This window comes from Patella vulgata, chromosome 9 (assembly GCF_932274485.2).
Source record: "Patella vulgata chromosome 9, xgPatVulg1.2, whole genome shotgun sequence".
Classification (NCBI taxonomy): domain Eukaryota; kingdom Metazoa; phylum Mollusca; class Gastropoda; family Patellidae; genus Patella; species Patella vulgata.
In genome coordinates, this window is record NC_065887.2 from 7,450,140 (window position 1) to 7,467,614 (window position 17,475).

Here is a 17,475-nt window from a genome sequence, read left to right on the forward strand (position 1 = left end):
GGGAAAGTTGCAATGGACAGTAAGTAGTCGCCTTCGTGCTCACTTTGAATGGCCCGTTACTCACTGGCGTACGAACTTGTAACCTCAATTTGGATCATCAGTGGATGGAGTGAAAAATCGCGTTGTCGTTAACACGTGGACATGTACGTCAGAAACCACTTAGTAGTTGGCATTCGACAAAGAGTAGTCAGCACCACTGCTGTCCGAGCAAAAACTCAATCGTGACACACTACACTTCCCAGTTGCAGAAAAGCAGTACCTTAAACCACACTTCTTTTCATTTATTATCAAAAAAATAAAATGTCCTGATGTCACCAAACTGTACAGGCCTCTTGATCTACACTTTACATAGTAACATCACCCACATTAAGATTATGTAAACAATTAATAACATTTTCTAAATGGAAAGCAAAATATAGCTTCATGAAACCTTAGAATGTTTTCATCGCACATGAAAAGTGTGTAATTTATACTAAAAAACCCCACAAATAACCTTGACTACACAAAAATCTGTTATTTGATCAAGGATGCATTTTTGTATTCTAGTCTGTATAGTCTTCGTTGCAACTCTAGTGTAATAGAAATGAAATGGTGTGTAACATCCTACTTTCGTTACCAACCAAGTGTAGTAGAGCCTGAGTATTAATTAGAATTGCTGTACGGGTGTAGATGGCAAGTCCGTATCTTGTGGAATGTGGTACCACACAAGGCGATAAGGGGGTGGTAAAAACACCACAGACCAAAAACACTCTATCGACATTAATCTAAGTCAAAAATCTTGTCGAATGTGTTACCGCACAGCGGGTGGGGGTATTTTGTATTCAGACAAAGCCAAAATCTAGTGAATTGGTGTAACACTTTGGTTCTTTCCAAAATTGTTACTTCACTCTGTCTATAGAGTTAAATCACACGTATTTAATGAACATGAATATATAGTTATATATAAAAAAACAGTGATATTTTTTGGTTAAATCATAATCATTGTCAAATTATCCATCAAATTCTGGCTGTTTATTGACCTATGGTTGGTTGACCAAAATAAGGTAACTTCTCCTATCTTAGTTGTGGGAAATAAAGAGGTTTATTCCATATTATGGGATGGAAATTAACGTCAAGGTTATTGAAGACCTGTAGACATTAGGGGGTATAAATTAGGGTGTAGAAGCAAGTTGGATCAGAACTCATTAAGTAATCCTAGCAGCCATTATTTTTGAGAACGAGGAACCTGCAAAGCCATTATTGCATAGCAATAAAGTTGTGAAACTATTTTATGCTGTAGTCTTGTTACGATCACCAAGAAACAGGCACAACAAGTAAGAAGTCCTATAAAACTACATTGGATCACTGCCACTTCTGGTAAAAATAATCAACGCACCCCTACGCGATGGCGTTTTCGTAGATGTTCGTGATGTAGCATATTATACTCCCACTACTTAAAAACACCGAACCTAGATGCAGTTATCATGAAGAACTATATAGACCCGTAAGCATCCCCAGTTATGAGTCTAAATTGATAGAAAGTGTGTCCAAAACCTGACAGACAGGACTCAAACCGTCAACTCTGCTTGAGTTCGAATTTCCTGTCAAAATTGACGCTCCCCTTTACGAAAATAGTGTAATACCAAGGCTGTGGACCCTCTAGAGGTTCGATTTAAATGAATCTTAAAATACATGTTCAGGAGCTAAAGTTCGATCTTGGTACGCACCAGACCTTCAATTCTCGAGTTGTTAGCCCCCTACTTTCAACGCAAAATGTGAAATATATATGAAGATTGTAACCCCACACCTTCCCCGAAGTTACAAATGTTGAATGTGTTCGATTGTGGTACGCTAAAGTTCGATCTTGGTACGAACCAGACGTTTCATTCTCGAGTTGTTAGCCCCCTCCTTTAACGCAAAATGTGAAATATGTATGAAGATCGTAGCCCCACCCCCACCCCGAAACTACAAATGTGTTAGCGCTCAAAACATGTTGAATGTGTTCTATTGTGATACGCATCACAACTAAACTTCTTGTTTTATACGGTCCGAGTTGTTAATTCACATTGAATTATGTAGGAAATATACTTTTATTAAGGAACAAACAAATCTCCAGATATATATTACGATGGCTACATTTTACAACATACTCGTTATCTCATGTATATTTTGTTAATACACTGTGGGCAAAATGATGGTGTATCCTGCATGTCATCCGCTTGTTGAGTGTGGCAATTACTGTTTTCATGAAAGGGTGTTTCAAATCAGATATAGAAAATAGCCTGCCAAATTTTTTAATTTATGTTATGTCGACTAAGAATCGTGCGGGATAGCGATTAATAACAATATAGTGTTCGAAAGGTATCAACATGCGGGTATTTATGTTTTAACCATGTAACTGTTTGCTAATACGCTAGTGGTACGCAGGATAAAAAAGAAATACCCCAATCCAAAAAAATAAAAAAATAAAAAAACACACCAAAAACTATAAATAACTGCAACCCGGATTTATGTTTATTCATGCAGCTTTGTTACGCCTTAATATCATAATCTTGTCCAATAAAGTGACGAAACAGAACTGAAATTTAAGATTATGAAGTGACCTTGCCAATTTTCCAAGGTGATTTTGCATGGCTCGTTAACGCTTTTATAAAAATGTTTTGGTTTTTTTTGGGTCAGAGCTCCAACTTACTTGTTGACTGCGCTGAATAAGATTATCTCGTTGCCATTAATTTTGACGTATGTGCTTTCTATGCTGCATATAATGTTTTTGCGCACGACACAAATCAGTAAAAAATTCAAAAGCTGTTTGATTGGCAGGAAAAAAATCAGTCTGAGCTCGTGTTATATAAAGGTCCCCGGGAATCAACTATGCATATAGCAGCACATGGTCCTCATGTGCGGCCTGCTTTCTGTCTATCGCAAACATGAACAAGCAGCTTGCGGTATTTCTACTTATGGTAGCGGTGGTAAGGCTAGGACGTGCACTGGGTGAGTTAATTTACAATTTCATTAGGTATTTCTTTATTTTTAATACTTCGCTCGTGTGCAGGATTTTTTTAAGCAGTTGGGGAAACAGGAGTCTGCGTAGAAAAAACACTAGGTTAGGCAGGCGAAACCAACCCCCATCATGCATAAGAGGGTCATTAAATTACAATTACTTTTAATCAGAAAATGTCTGATCACATGAAAATTATCGAAAACAGAACTAAATTGACTGAAGTGAAAATTAAGAAAAACAATTTAATATATTAAAAAAAAAACATCTGGGTAAAAATTATAATCGACTTGGATGAAAATGACAAAAACATTAAAATTGGCATGGGTATTAAAAAAAAAATTAGATGAAAATTATTGTTCATGCCCCCTATCAGAAACCGTATATTAGGGTTTCACGATGTGAAGCTTGTGTGAAACACTATTGTTGTTGTTCGGATTAATATTTTTTTTTCTTTTTTCTGATTTCGTAGGAATTGTTCATTGGATCGGTCTGTTTTTGAGAGCAAAAGTTCTGGAAATTTGACTTTTCTATAATTTTCTTTTAATATATATATATATATATATATATATATATATATATAATATTTATCGCAATTATCTCCCTATGGAGCTACATGTTTTAGCGTATAAACTGATTAAATGAAATTAAATGAGGTTTAACCTTCTACTGTTCTACCCCGACTGGGCTAATGAAGACGGACACACACCAAACAGTGTTCTATTAGGGAAATATTCCCCGAATAGCGGCGCTACGGCCTACTCATATCAAATTTCATCTGCCAAGGGATCTTTTACGTGTACGCCAATGTGTACACGGGACCTCGATTTTTCGCATCAGCTGTCCCTGTCAGCCCCCCCCCCCCCTGCATCACTGACAGAGGAAAAAACGCCGGAAAATCCTGATGAACCTTCTCGGCCAACACTTGGAGCGTACCCGCGACCTCCAGGCGAGCGAGCCAGCGTCTTACTCACGTAGCAACCGTGGCTCCTATAAACTGAGTAATACTTATCCGATTGACACAGTTTACTGCATATATATTATTATTGATATAAAATATTACCTTGTCTCAATATAGTCATTGTAAATGAGCAGAGGCGGTCAAAGCCGATTTTTAATATTTTGTTTCCCGCACTTTTGATTTAAAGGCTAAAATATACCATTTTCAACAGCATATACATTTTTCATCTGTTAATATTTTTATTGTAAACTTTCATAATTACGTAACGCGGAGATATAAGATCAAATGAAAATCCATAAATCGTTTTTGATGTTTGCCATTTCAGAGAAAAGGGTAATGTTTGGGGAGTCACTTTTCAATTTTTTATTCCCATAAATGAATACAAATATTGTTGTATTATATTGGTCATCGTAAATGGCATCATATTGACACACATTGTATTTTACAACGTTTATTAAAGCAAATTTTACTTCAAATGGACACGTGTCTTTACTTATTTAAATATTTGTTATTCCACTTATCCAATCACCGGAAGCAATGCGAACATATCAAAAGATAGTTTAAAACTTAAGCCACTCCCGAGAAATGGGCAATTGTAACGTTTTACGATGTTTTGCTCAGAACACATTTAACTATAGTGATTATGAAAAAAAACTTGAAAATGGAATCATACTAACATCCTTTACCTAACATGTAGATATACCATGAGGTAGATATGACAAACTAATTTTTAACTTTAACCATTGCCGAGAATTAGCAGATTTCGCATTAGTCTTGATAAATAGTTATCTCGTGTCCATGTTTTAACACGTATGTCATGACCATACAGGAACATGTTAAACTGTTTATTAGTACGGGTAGTGGCGTCGGTTAAAAGGTAATGGGGCTCCGGTGAAGCGTGTCATCCCTCCATCGCATTTCGAGCTTTTGATTATTCTCTGAGCTGTTTCTAAACCTTTTTGCAAAATAAATACACGTATTCTTACAATAGCAAACCAAACATAATGTATAGCCGATAGCTTAAAATAATTTTGAAAAAGCTGTCAAAGCTATATCTATTGTCCTCAAAAATAATTTTACAAAAAGTTTATTTAAATAGTATAAATCTATATATATATTTGTGACTGTCGTTTGTCTGTCTGTCTGTCTGTCTGCAGACCTTGTTTTAGCCGCCAACCCCGAACAGACCGGCTTCGCTCGGGGGTCATAACTCCGAAACCGGAAGTGGTAGACTAACGCAAGCTGGCCTATGTCACTTCCCGGTCCGAGCTTCCCCTATACCCCAAATTTCAGAGTCGGGGCAGATGTAGCCGCCAACCCCGAACAGACAGACTTCGCTCGGGGGTCATAACTCCGAAACCGGAAGTGGTAGACTAACGCCACCTAACCTATGTTACTCCCTGGTCCGAGCTACCCCTATACCCTAAATTTCAGACTCGGGGCAGACCTAGTATTGCCGCCAACCCCGAACAGACCGGCTTCGCTCGGGGGTCATAACTCCGAAACCGGAAGTGGTAGACTAACGCCACCTGGCCTATATTACTCCCCGGTCCGAGCTACCCCTATACCCCAAATTTCAGACTCGGGGCAGACCTAGTGTAGCCGCCAACCCCGAACAGACAGACTTCGCTCGGGGGTCATAACTCCGAAACCGGAGTAACATAGACCAGGTAGCGTTAGTCTACCACTTTCGGTTTCGGGATTATGACCCCCGAGCGAAGCCGGGTATCCTGCTAGTAGCTTATAAAAGTCATTTATTATATTTTTTCTGATCGTCCTTATTTGGGGTGTGGGAGCTGTATGACTTGATTTAGACTTCGCATATTTCTGTTTTGTTATTATAAACAGTTACATCACTTTGTTGAGAAATTGTCACCATTTTCCTCAGACTGTTTCTTCTTCCTGTGGTCTGTGTATTGTGTTTTGTTTTTATAAGTTTTTGCTGTTGATCTAACTCTCTGATTCTTCTGTTTTTGTTTTTTTCACTCAGAATTACTGTCACTTTCTTCCTTATATATTTGCGTTTCAATACATTCATTCTAATTATGTCCAACATTTCTTAAATCTCTACATTTGATAACCACATACTGTTTGTAACAGGAACAGGTACACATATATCTTGATGTTTCAAGAATATTAACATCTAGTGAATTGTCCCCGAATGGTATGATATTGGAGTTATTCGGTGATGTATGGGGTCGCCATATTTGTTGTTTTGCTTGTGGTTTGTTTACCCTTTTCTTCAGTGTTATTGGGTTTGCCTGTATTTGTCGTTTTATAAATCTGAAAATTATCGTCTCTTGTATCACTTGTATTATTACTAGCGATTTCTCTACCTTGGTAGTTACTTGATTTTCATTTATAATTCACTTTTACCAGTGTCCAAATATTTGGCCGTGGCGTAATAAGTGTCCATTTTTTCTGGATATTTTTCAAATTTTGGTGTGAAGATGAACCATTTACCCCCACCCGTGCCCCCTCCCATTTTTTAGTGCAGGCATATTGTGTCTGTTGGTCCTTCAACAATTGGCTTGTGGACACGATATAAAATACAGTTATTAACAATCACTTCTGGTGTGAAGCATCATGTCCATGAGATGACGAACCCTGTCGACAATCAACGTCCTGTGACCTTTCGCACAAGAGTTATGTCCCTTTCCTGAAACCACAGTGAACGCGATAAAGGATAAAGTTTTCTTACGGTTCTTTTAAAATTTAGCGTGAAGCACAACGGTGGTTCCAGAGACCATTAGGGGGAGGGAGGGGGTGCTAAGCGACCAACATCACGGGGTCCGGGTGGCCTCCACCGGAACATTTCGAAATGAACAGTAGTAATAATAGTCCATGTTCTGCGACTTACCATTCCGAAGCTGTCCCATTTTGTCAAACTTCTGGTGACGTCGATAGAGGCTACAGTTCTTAAAGGATTTATTTCCAATTTGGCGAGAAGCATTGGGGTCATGAGAGGATGAGCCCTATCACAAGTAACCATTATGAGACTTGCTCAACAATTCCGATAAGCTGCAGTTGAAAGTTGAGACACGGTTTCTGCGTGGGCGTATTTTCATGCTTTATGTGACTGTCTTGTAATTTATGTCATTTATAAGTCAATTTTGGGGGATTCTCCTCTTTTGAGTTGAGATATAATTCAACTAAACAACACACAAACACACCAACACTCCTTGCGATTGTTAAAATACGATGATTGATGTTAACACCTTTTTGAAATTCCATTTTAGTTTAAACAAAATCAATCTGATTAATATAAATGGAAAAGTTGATCACAGTTGAAATGTATTTTACGGAATACGACTTTATTTTACAGTAATACAAATAGAATTCTATCAATGGAAACATTTCTTAAATTATTTTATGATGAGCGATGCCGTGTTATCGAGTTACCCCTAGAAAGAAAACGAACAGGACAAAACGGCCTGTCAGTTTGAATTCATTAATAAAAAATATGCCCTTAAATTTGATAACACATGTCTTTGGATAAAACTCGACCCATAATTTCGAAAAGGAGAAAATGAATAATTAAAATTAAAGCTGAATCAATGTGATGTCAAATTTGTTTTGTTCCCAATATATGCCTAAATGAAATATATGTAGAAGAGTACAACAAAATACGCATATCTAGATTTTTGGGTGCGTTACAAATTATTATGTAGGGTTTTATTTTCGTTTTGTTTTATATGCCATTGAATTGGAAATGGCCCTTTCAATTATTAAGGAAGACGCGGTGGCAGGACGTCCCGCGTTTGATCCTGGTTCCCCCTCATCAGTGGTGAAGGATTGGGGGTCTGATTTGAGGGACAACACATGGGACGTAAACCCGAGGTCCCGTGTACAAATTGGCCTGCACCTAAAAGAACCATTGAAATTAGGCTTTACCGTCGTGCCTCTTCATTAACTTGGACGGTGCAGAACAGTAGGAAGTTAAACCCAATTCCATTTATATTCATTGCATTTATAACACAATTCGCAACAAGTTTATGATCGAGTAAACACCACAAATGGCATTTGGGTGCTCCAGAAAGAACATCATTCGTTGTCCACAACACTACTTTTTATTAATAAAACAAAAAATTCGGGTCTGGAATTCGCTGACGAGTTTTTACTGGTAACACATACAGTACAATAAAACACTTAGATGCGCGAGAAGCGGTTTCGGTTGTTCTAGAAAGAGTGTTGTGTAAAAGTTAACCCCGGGGAGATGGCTACATTTGCTTACATTTGTACTTAAGTGAACACCATAACAAGTATGGATCACGTGGCTAAGTGGGTAAGATGCTGGCTCGCTAGTCTGAAGGTCGGGTGTTCGATCCCTGCATTGGCCGAGAAAGTTCATTCAGATTTTCCGGCGTGGTTTCCCCTTGTCAGTGATGCAGGATGGAGGACCTGGCAAGGACAGCTGTCTAGTCGTTCTGATGGGATGGAAAAATTAGGTCCCGTGTACACATTGGCGTGCACGTAAAAGATCTCATGGCAGTTGGAATTCGATATAAGAGTAGGCCGTAGAGCCGCTGCCCGGGCAAAATTTCCCTCGTAGCACACTATATGACGTATGACCGTCTTCATTAGCCCAGATTAGGAGTAGGATGTTAAACCCCATTTCATTTCATTTCTTAAAAATGTAAACTAGTGTTCTTATTGACCGGAATTTTAATTGTTGGTCCGAACTCGAAGACGACGCAAACAGCAAACCCTACGATTACCCTACGATTCATTACAATATGCCAGGGCCCGATTCTTAGAAATTCTTAAGCACGTTCTTTTGCGTAGATTTTAAGTAGATGTTACATTTTCTGTAAACTTACTTTATTTTCTGTTCCCAGAAAATTCTTAAGGACGTTCTTGTGCTTAGATTTTAAGCAGATTCAGTGTAAGCACAATCACGTTATTATGTGTTCCAAGAAAAAACTTAAGGACAGCTTCGTTCTTAAACATTGTCAATCTAAGCACATGAAAGGTATAGGCCTTGCTTACCAACCTCAAGCCTGTTTCAGCTACAAACAAGATGGCTGACCGTAGAGTTATTCTCGAGGGCATTTCCTACATCTTTTGATACCAAAGAGACAATTGAAAGACGGAAAATCCTTTAGAAAAATATTCTCGAGAAGAGTGCTATAGAAAATTGGGCTTCTACCCTGAAACCATTTTATTTCACAATTATTCCGTCTGTTTGCATGTGCTTGCGTTTTTATACGTCCACATTTTCATGTGGACCTATTATGCCGTCGTCCCTGTCCGACCGGACGCCCGGAGGCCGTCCGTCCACAATTCGTTTGTGGACACTCTACAGGTCACAAGTCTTAACCGATTTTGACGAAACTTCAAATATAGGTTTATCTCGCAAAGATCTCGGCTGCTATCGATATTGGCATGTATCGGATCGAAACTTCATGGATTATGGCCCCTGTTTGTACGAAAAATCACGTTTTTAGCTTGTGGACCCTATAGAGGTCACAATTTTTATCTGATTTTGTTGAAACTTGAAATGTAAGTTTATAACCCAAAGATTCCGGTTTCTTTCGATATTCGCGCATATCGGACCGTAACTTCCTGAATTATGACCCCTGTTTGTACGAAAAATCGCGTCTTTAGCTTGTGAACCCTATAGAGGTCATAATTTTTATCCGATTTAAAAAAAATCGTATTATTGTATCACCGTTACACCCTAAGGATGGCTGAGTTCGAATTTTGTGAAAATCGGCCCAATACTGACAGACAAAATGGCCGCCCTTCGTTCTCAAATAGCGTAAAAATATGGTATATCAAGGTTGTGGACACTCTATTGGTCACAATTTTTATCCGATTTTGTTGAAACTTGAAATGTAAGTTTATAACCCAAAGATCTCAGTCCTGTCGATATTCGCGCATATTGAATTGTAGTTTCCTGAATTATGGCCCTTGATAGTAGGAAAAATCACTTTCTTGTTAGCTTGTTCTCTATCCATCTCTCGAAAATGTGGGCGTATCCTGACTGGCAGCCGCTGGTTATATGTGTATGGGTGACATGTCAAATGCATCTAAATCGACTATTTGCCGGGAAGTTAATGTCTTTGATCTATTTATAACTCTATAACCCGTATATAGAGAAAGTTGTGACATTTAATGTGAAGCCAGAAATTTCATATGACGTCGTGAAAATATGACGTCAAGCGTACAAAGACGCCATCTTGTGTCCCAAGTTTTTGTACCTACTCACTATCTATTCATGTCCTATCATACTGTCGTGTCGAATTTAGCTGCCCCCCACAGCGATGTAGATAGATATGTCATAGTATTCCGCAAAAAGAGATAAAACATATATTTTTTAAACGAAAAGTATAGCTGAACAAACTATTATTATTATTCAACAAAAAGCGCACATGATTGTTATAATAATAAAGTCTAATTCCTAAGAAAATGAAATAAAAGATACACCAGATAAAAGCGCTATGAAATATATTTAACTTGCATACGCTTTTAAAAATCAGATTTTTTGTGAAGGCGGGTAAAGTGAAAAATGAAAATTTAAATAGTAATTTGGGGGATAAAATTATTTTGCCTTCTAGCCGGCAAAATAAAGCTCTTAAATTCAATGCAATTTTGGTCTGGAGCCATTCCGGATTGTGTGTCAGTTTTCGGTCATCGATCATTAATTGTATCATCAATTTTTCGCAAATAGAAATTTCTTTAAATTGACTAATGGATAAAACATTTAAAATCAGTGTAAAATCAGTGTAATTTAAATAAAAAGTGTCTTGCGTGACATGTGTTTCGGGCATATGTTTCATCAGTGACATGTGATACGAGATATAGCTCTCCAAAACTTCCTTGTTTCTTTTTCAATTTATTTGGGGTGAGACGTTATCACTCCCCGCCCATGTGTAAATAATGATATCAATCTAATATATACTCTTCAAATAGTAGGGTTGTGATATGATAAATAGTCATGGACACTTATGCTTTGAGAGTATGTTCACAGATGAAGAACTTATCGACCCAACTTATCGACACGCAATAGTGCCATACACGTGGGAGGGGTTCATTGTCAAATTTGACACCTCGAGGAAGGGTTGATGAAAACTGACGCTTGCTGGTTTATCCAATCCAAGATTGCTTATCTGTCAGTCTTGCAGAAGCTGTACAGTTTAGCGTATCTTTGCTTTAGTGTGTTACGTTTTATTTGATCGGGAGACGTGTTCATCGAGGTCAACTTAAATCGACAACACTGCAAGAATTGGCATTGGCACTGCAAGAGGAGTGGGTCAGACTGCCCCATATCGTGATTGGGCGGTTGATTAGGAGCATGTCAGGATGAGTTGCTGAATGTCCGAGAATTGGTGGAACAATTACTCATTATTAAGACAAAATTCAAAAACGTCCATTTTCACTTTTGACAGTGTATCTATTTGCGAGTGAAGTTGTGCCGTCAGAAAAGCCGCCCATATTTAACTGTTTATGTTCATGTGTAGGCAATTGGGTTATTAACATACACTGGTTAACTCTAATACAAACAACAGTGCATTTCCGCATTTTTAATATTGTTTCTTTTGAAGAGTATATAAACCGCACATATTTAACATATAATGTACATGTTATTCCACGGGTAGACAGACATTGAAGGTGCCCAGTGAAGCAGGCGCAGTTGGTTTAGGATTTCCAATGAAATAATCATGTTCAACTAGTATCAAACATACAGTGTATATCGTGTCAGAGATTTGTTACAAATTACCTCGAGCATGTACCACACATCTCAACATTTCTCAGCTTTTTGTTCAATTTATAAAAGCCTACATTCCTACAAAATGTTTTGTTTAGTCAAGTGAAACAAGAAAATTCATAGACTAAATGCAATGATAGAACAAGTACACCTTAATGTTGACAAATACGTAAAACTATGAGATAAGATACTTTTATGATATGACTCAACCGAAAGATCCTATGTATGCAACATGGATCTACATTCAAGTTAAACGAACTGCATCTATTCATTTTAAGTCTTGCGTCGAGCTGAATAAAGTATATTAAAATATTTATGGGTCGTTAACATGGGTGGTTAACAGTGTGTAACTAAAAACTATGATTGAATCTTCATTGCCAACATTTCTATTTACCTAGAAGTTTCTACACCAAGTCTATTGCATCTAGATGTTTGAAGCGCGTTCGGGATTAAGATACCACATATTACAAGTCATACCCAACGGAAAGAAATGACGATTAATTAAAATTCCACCATTTTCGATTTCATTTTGCCGGCCATTTTGAATTTCTACCATCAAGAATTCTCGAAATTAAATTTTTGAGATTATCGCTGCTCTTTTATTACCAAATTAATGTTATTTTCTTTTTCATTTTATTTATTTTCTTAATGGTATTATATTACCAAATTTGAAGTCATTTTGAAAGAAATGCCCGCCACCACATGCAAAATACATTTTTTTAAATTGATGTTTGTCAAATTCGATTTTTCGACACATTTCGCTGGGATAATCACTCTGTGTTTGAGGAATTTAAAAAGAAAATATTTATCCTCCCACCATTGAAAGACACTTAGTACGAGATATAGCTCTCCGATAATTCTTGAAGCACGCCAAATTAAATTCTGTTAATCATGTCATTTTGCCTTGGCCGATTTTGAGTATAATTTTGTCTGACATATCTATCCATGAACCAAACTGCATTGGTTTCTTTTGCAATTTGTTTGGGACCCGGAAAACGTTATAAGTAAAGTATAGCTTTGTTAAGTAAAGCTATATGACGCCATGACGTCATAGTTTTTATGGCGTCATAGTTGGGACCGAAAATGGCGCCTGTGAATGAGCTGTCGTAACTTTCCCTATACATATATTCCTGAAGCAATGGTCCGAGAAATCCCTCACTGGCCATTGCTGAATTAGCTTCTGATACTTGCGCTTTTGAGGGAATGTGTCTATTCTTCCCGTTCAATCAAATCTATCCCAAGCACAGCAACATGACAGCCCTTCTTTTAATCAGGGGCCTTCCCTAAAACTTTGGAGAGTGATTTAAGGTATTAAAAACGGTGAAAGCGTTGTTCGACTCAAAACAGTATTGTATACATCGTATCCATGCTGATTGCCTCGTTTGTCACACCATTAGTTTTTCTGCAATATTCTGTTATGCACTGGTTAATTGGACATAATATATTCGGTCCAATTTGGGGCTCTGTTTAGTATTGTTACGCAGTTAGCTATTGGTTGTTAATTGGACTATTGACCAGTCATAATTTAGATCAAGAATTTTCCTTCTTTACAACAGTGAGTAGTGGGATTAGCTCTAATCAAACGAAACATTGCGAGGAGTACGCCCTATACAGGGCTTTGCAGCCGACCAATTTATGACGTAATTCGCACACCAAAATTGTTTTTATGACGTTAGAGAGCATCTCAGTTTACTAGTCACAATATGCTTAGACTCGTGCTTTATATTTTATAAAGTTTCTTAAGTAAGCAAAAGCGAAGCATGACTTGTGCTTACTTTAAGAATTTTCTAGGAACCGGGCCCCGAAATCTTCATATTGTTCATAAACTATGACATTAACACAGAATAGACATAGACTGTATTGTCTTGTAATGATTTATTTGCTTATAATGAAAATAGATCCATGTACCAGCCCTAGGGCGTTTACCAATCTCACGCAAAGATCATCCACGAATGTAAGAAACCTTACAACCACACCACTATCTGACAGATTTATCACAGAAGGATGGTACGGACAACGTAATTTTAAAATTCCTAATTCACCACCTGGTATAAATCACTGTGGTACTGTTTATCCTATTTATCTACAAGGTAGGATATCAATTTAATATTTTAATATTAATGTTGTTCTATTTATATATAAGGTAGATTATCTTATTTTAATATCTATATGTTTATTCTATCTATCTACAAGATTTTGTATAAGTACAGATATGGTATCTTATATTAATATCAGTATTTATTCTATGTATGATAACAATATAGTAGTTGACTATGAATTTTTATTCTATTTATCTACCAAATAGAATATCGATATTAGTATGAGTGTCTTTCTACAAAACCATGTGTTTTGTGATATAACGTTTATTCATTTAGTTTGTTTACATTGTGGGCGTACTATGTCGCCACCCATGCTTCTGAACGTGATGTTTTCGGACTAGAGTTATACCCCCCCCCCCCTTTCTGCGAAAGCCTTGTGAATTCGATAGATAGAAGCTGTAATTTTTAACGAATGTTTTGAGAGACATGGGCGGTAAGCGGATGAACTCGATCGACTTTCCGATCCAGAGTTTTCCTCACTTGCAGAAACCTTTGTGAACGCGATATAGGCTACAGTTTTTAACAGATTAGCGTTCTACAACTTTCGATACCTCTTTGGTTGGATGGCTGAATGGTTAGCGTGCGCGCGCTGTATCATAAAGTCTATCATTGAGTCGACTGGCGTGGTTTCGAATCCCCGGTTGTAGGGTCGCCTGTCCAACCTCGGGGGTTTTCTCCGGGTCTTCAGGTTTCCCCCCACTGCTAAAAACCCCTACGCGCATGCGAATTATTGAAATAAAATTAAACCATACGTTAGTCCCGAAATGACCTAGTTTGTGTCGAGTGGACGTTAAACCCCATTTCTCTCTCTCTTTGCCGACCACTACGAGAACGCCATAGAGCTTGCCGTTTTTATTGTGAAGCATTGGGATCACGAGAAGATATATTCCATCCCAGAGTTAAACCCTCCCTTTGCCTAAAACCTTGTACACACGGATTCTTTTCATTTTTAGTGAGAAGCATTGTCTTCTCTCCCCACCCCCCTTGGCCAAAAACGGATTCTTTTCAAATTTGTAGATGAGCCAATTGGGATCACGAAAGGACTAATTCTATCGTTATTCCGTTTTCTTCCGTGTCACATATTCTATTCAAATCGGGTGTGAAGGCATTGTGGTCACATGAGCATGAACCCTTTCTGTTCCAGATTTAAGCGCTTTTGGCGAAAATTATATGAACGCGATAGAGGCTACCTACAGTTTTTTTTAACAAAGCATTTGGTTCATGAGAGTAATACCCCCTTTGTCAAACACCTTGTGAACATAATATAGGCTATGACCATAATATAATCATTCACGATTCCGTGACCTTCCTTTCCTGAGTTACCCCATTTTCCGAAAACTTCGTTAAAGCGATAGAGGGAGCGGTGTTTTTAACGGAATGGTTCAAGCGTGTTGTCCCTTTAACAGATGTTTTGTGTGAAACATTAGCACTCTGAGAGGATTAAAATACAATATTGGTGTCAGTCATTATCACATGTGATAAAACTGGTTAAACACGGAATTATTAGTGAGCAGAAATTCGCTCGTGTATCTGTTATCACTCATCACTTCAGACGGTTATATATACTCAGCCAAATTAAAAACTTGCCACTCGGGATTTTTGGGACTCGATTTTTAATATTTGGTTTAAGGCAACTTTTTTAGTGTTATGTTCTGCACAGACGACCTTGACATCAACAGAAAGCAAGAATACGTCTCGCCGAAAGTCCTTGACATTGATAACGTTCGTGATGTCACAGTACCCCCCAAAATGAAATTCAGAGGCTTGGAGAACAATCGGAATAAAGTGTTTAGTAACGGTTGTGGCCTCCTCTAGCGTCTCGTACTGCCACACAACGTCTTCTCATGGATCTCAGAACATTAGTAAACACTACCCAAGGAAGACGTCGCCACTGCTCAGCAAGAGCATGTTGAAGGTCCTGCAACGTCAGTGGTGGATTCACTTGCTGACGTTCACCTCGTCTGCGGTACACTCGGACCCTGCCATCGGCAAATCTCAAAGTGAATCGAGATTCGTCACTAAAGACAACCGAATTCCACTGTCTTTGAGTAAATCTTATGTGTCTTGTAGCCCACACAAGTCGGTTACGGCGATGAAGAGGTGTCAATATTGGTCCATTATAGGGCCTCCGAGCTCGAAGACCAGCAGCCTGCAAGCGATTTCGAACAGTTTGTGCAGTTACCCTTCCACCAAACATCTCTCTACTTGTGGAGGTTGCAGTGACAAATCTGTTTCTAAGATGACGTAATCGTATTGCTTGATCTTCCTGGAATGACGTCACACGCGGCGCTCCCGCCCTCGGGCGGTCGGCAATAGTCCCAGTTTGAAGCACTCTCATTCTAAGATTAATTATTGTCTGGCGTGAACAATTAAAGGCTCTTGCAACAGTGACCACAGACTGACCAGCATAGAGCCTACCTATAGCACGTAGACGTTCTACATTTGAAAGGTGCGGCATTTTCTAACAAAGATGAAAATAACAATTTTAATTTGTTTTTACAGTCTAAGTTTCGTGTGCGTGTTCAGTTTAAGCAAACTTGCATCGATTGACATACGAGTTTGTGTTTGCACGTGTTTTTCAGGTTTTTCATCTTTATATGCTCAAAAGTCACGTGATCCACGTGACTTTACAATTTTATGAAATTAAAGGCTTCTTATTACTTACTATCGTTACAAACACTTTAAAATTTATTTGACTTAACAGAAAAAAAAAATTGTTGAAATTCATCAGTGTCAAGTTTTTAATTTGGCGGAGTATAGAAGGATAATCCGTGTATTCCTTTCGTCACTTCCGTTGTTTTTTTTAAATCTTCATTACGCATCTATCGTAGCAATGATCTCTGTGTTAAAATTATATTTGGAACGTGTTGAACCAGTTCTATCACATATGTGATAATGACCGACACCAATATTGTCCTTTAACCTTATTGAAGCACAGGCATATATTACAGGGATATATTCTTTGTCGAGGAAAGCATGTTAACTCTATATAAGTTTTCATTTCAGATAAGCTACTGTTTAGGCAAAGCTGTTTGTACTATCGATATTATTGTATCTACCGATACTAATGATTGCATATTCTATATCGGTCTGATTGTAATGATATGCACGTCTTCTTGTATTACCAGACATGACCATCGATACTATTAATTGTATAACGATTGTATATTCTACATCAGGGGATGATCCTATAGATGTTCTGGAGAAACGTACATTTTGTGTGCAATCACCTCGAAGTAACTCTTGTTTCAAAACTTTCCAGTTAGAAACTAAACGCTGTAATAATTTTATGGTGTATAATTTAAAACGATCCACTTCAGGGTATTCATCTTACTGTGCTGGTATGTATCTTCTTTACTCGTAAAGTCACGTGATCATATCTTTCGAAACACGAAAGAACAAAGAACAATTCTATTAACTATATAATTCGCTAGTGTCAGTTGAGAAATGGGTAAATATACCCATTTTTTGCTGAAAGTAAAACGTTGACATTGTAAGTGCCACGGTGTCCACAGAACAAGTGAGGTGATGTTAGCTCGGTCAACCTGGCATCGATATCCTTATCTGTTTAACTGTAGATTTGAACAATCGAGACAAATCCCTGCTCCCATTATGTAGACTTATTTTGCCAGTGACAAATGATACAATGCGCAAGCAACGTGGGGGAGTAGACAATATTTCAAATAGTTATGTGAATGCTTTTAAGTGCTAGAATGAAACCCATGAT

At 37.9% G+C, this 17,475-nt stretch overlaps 1 long non-coding RNA gene across 1 annotated transcript; it reads left to right on the top strand.

The window, feature by feature from the left end:
* The first annotated feature begins 2,859 nt into the window (after positions 1–2,859).
* Positions 2,860–17,083, top strand: LOC126831706 (uncharacterized). Its single transcript, XR_008789354.1, has 3 exons — positions 2,860–2,970; positions 13,548–13,739; positions 16,928–17,083. It is a non-coding gene; the product is annotated as an uncharacterized LOC126831706 (long non-coding RNA).
* Positions 17,084–17,475: the final 392 nt, after the last annotated feature.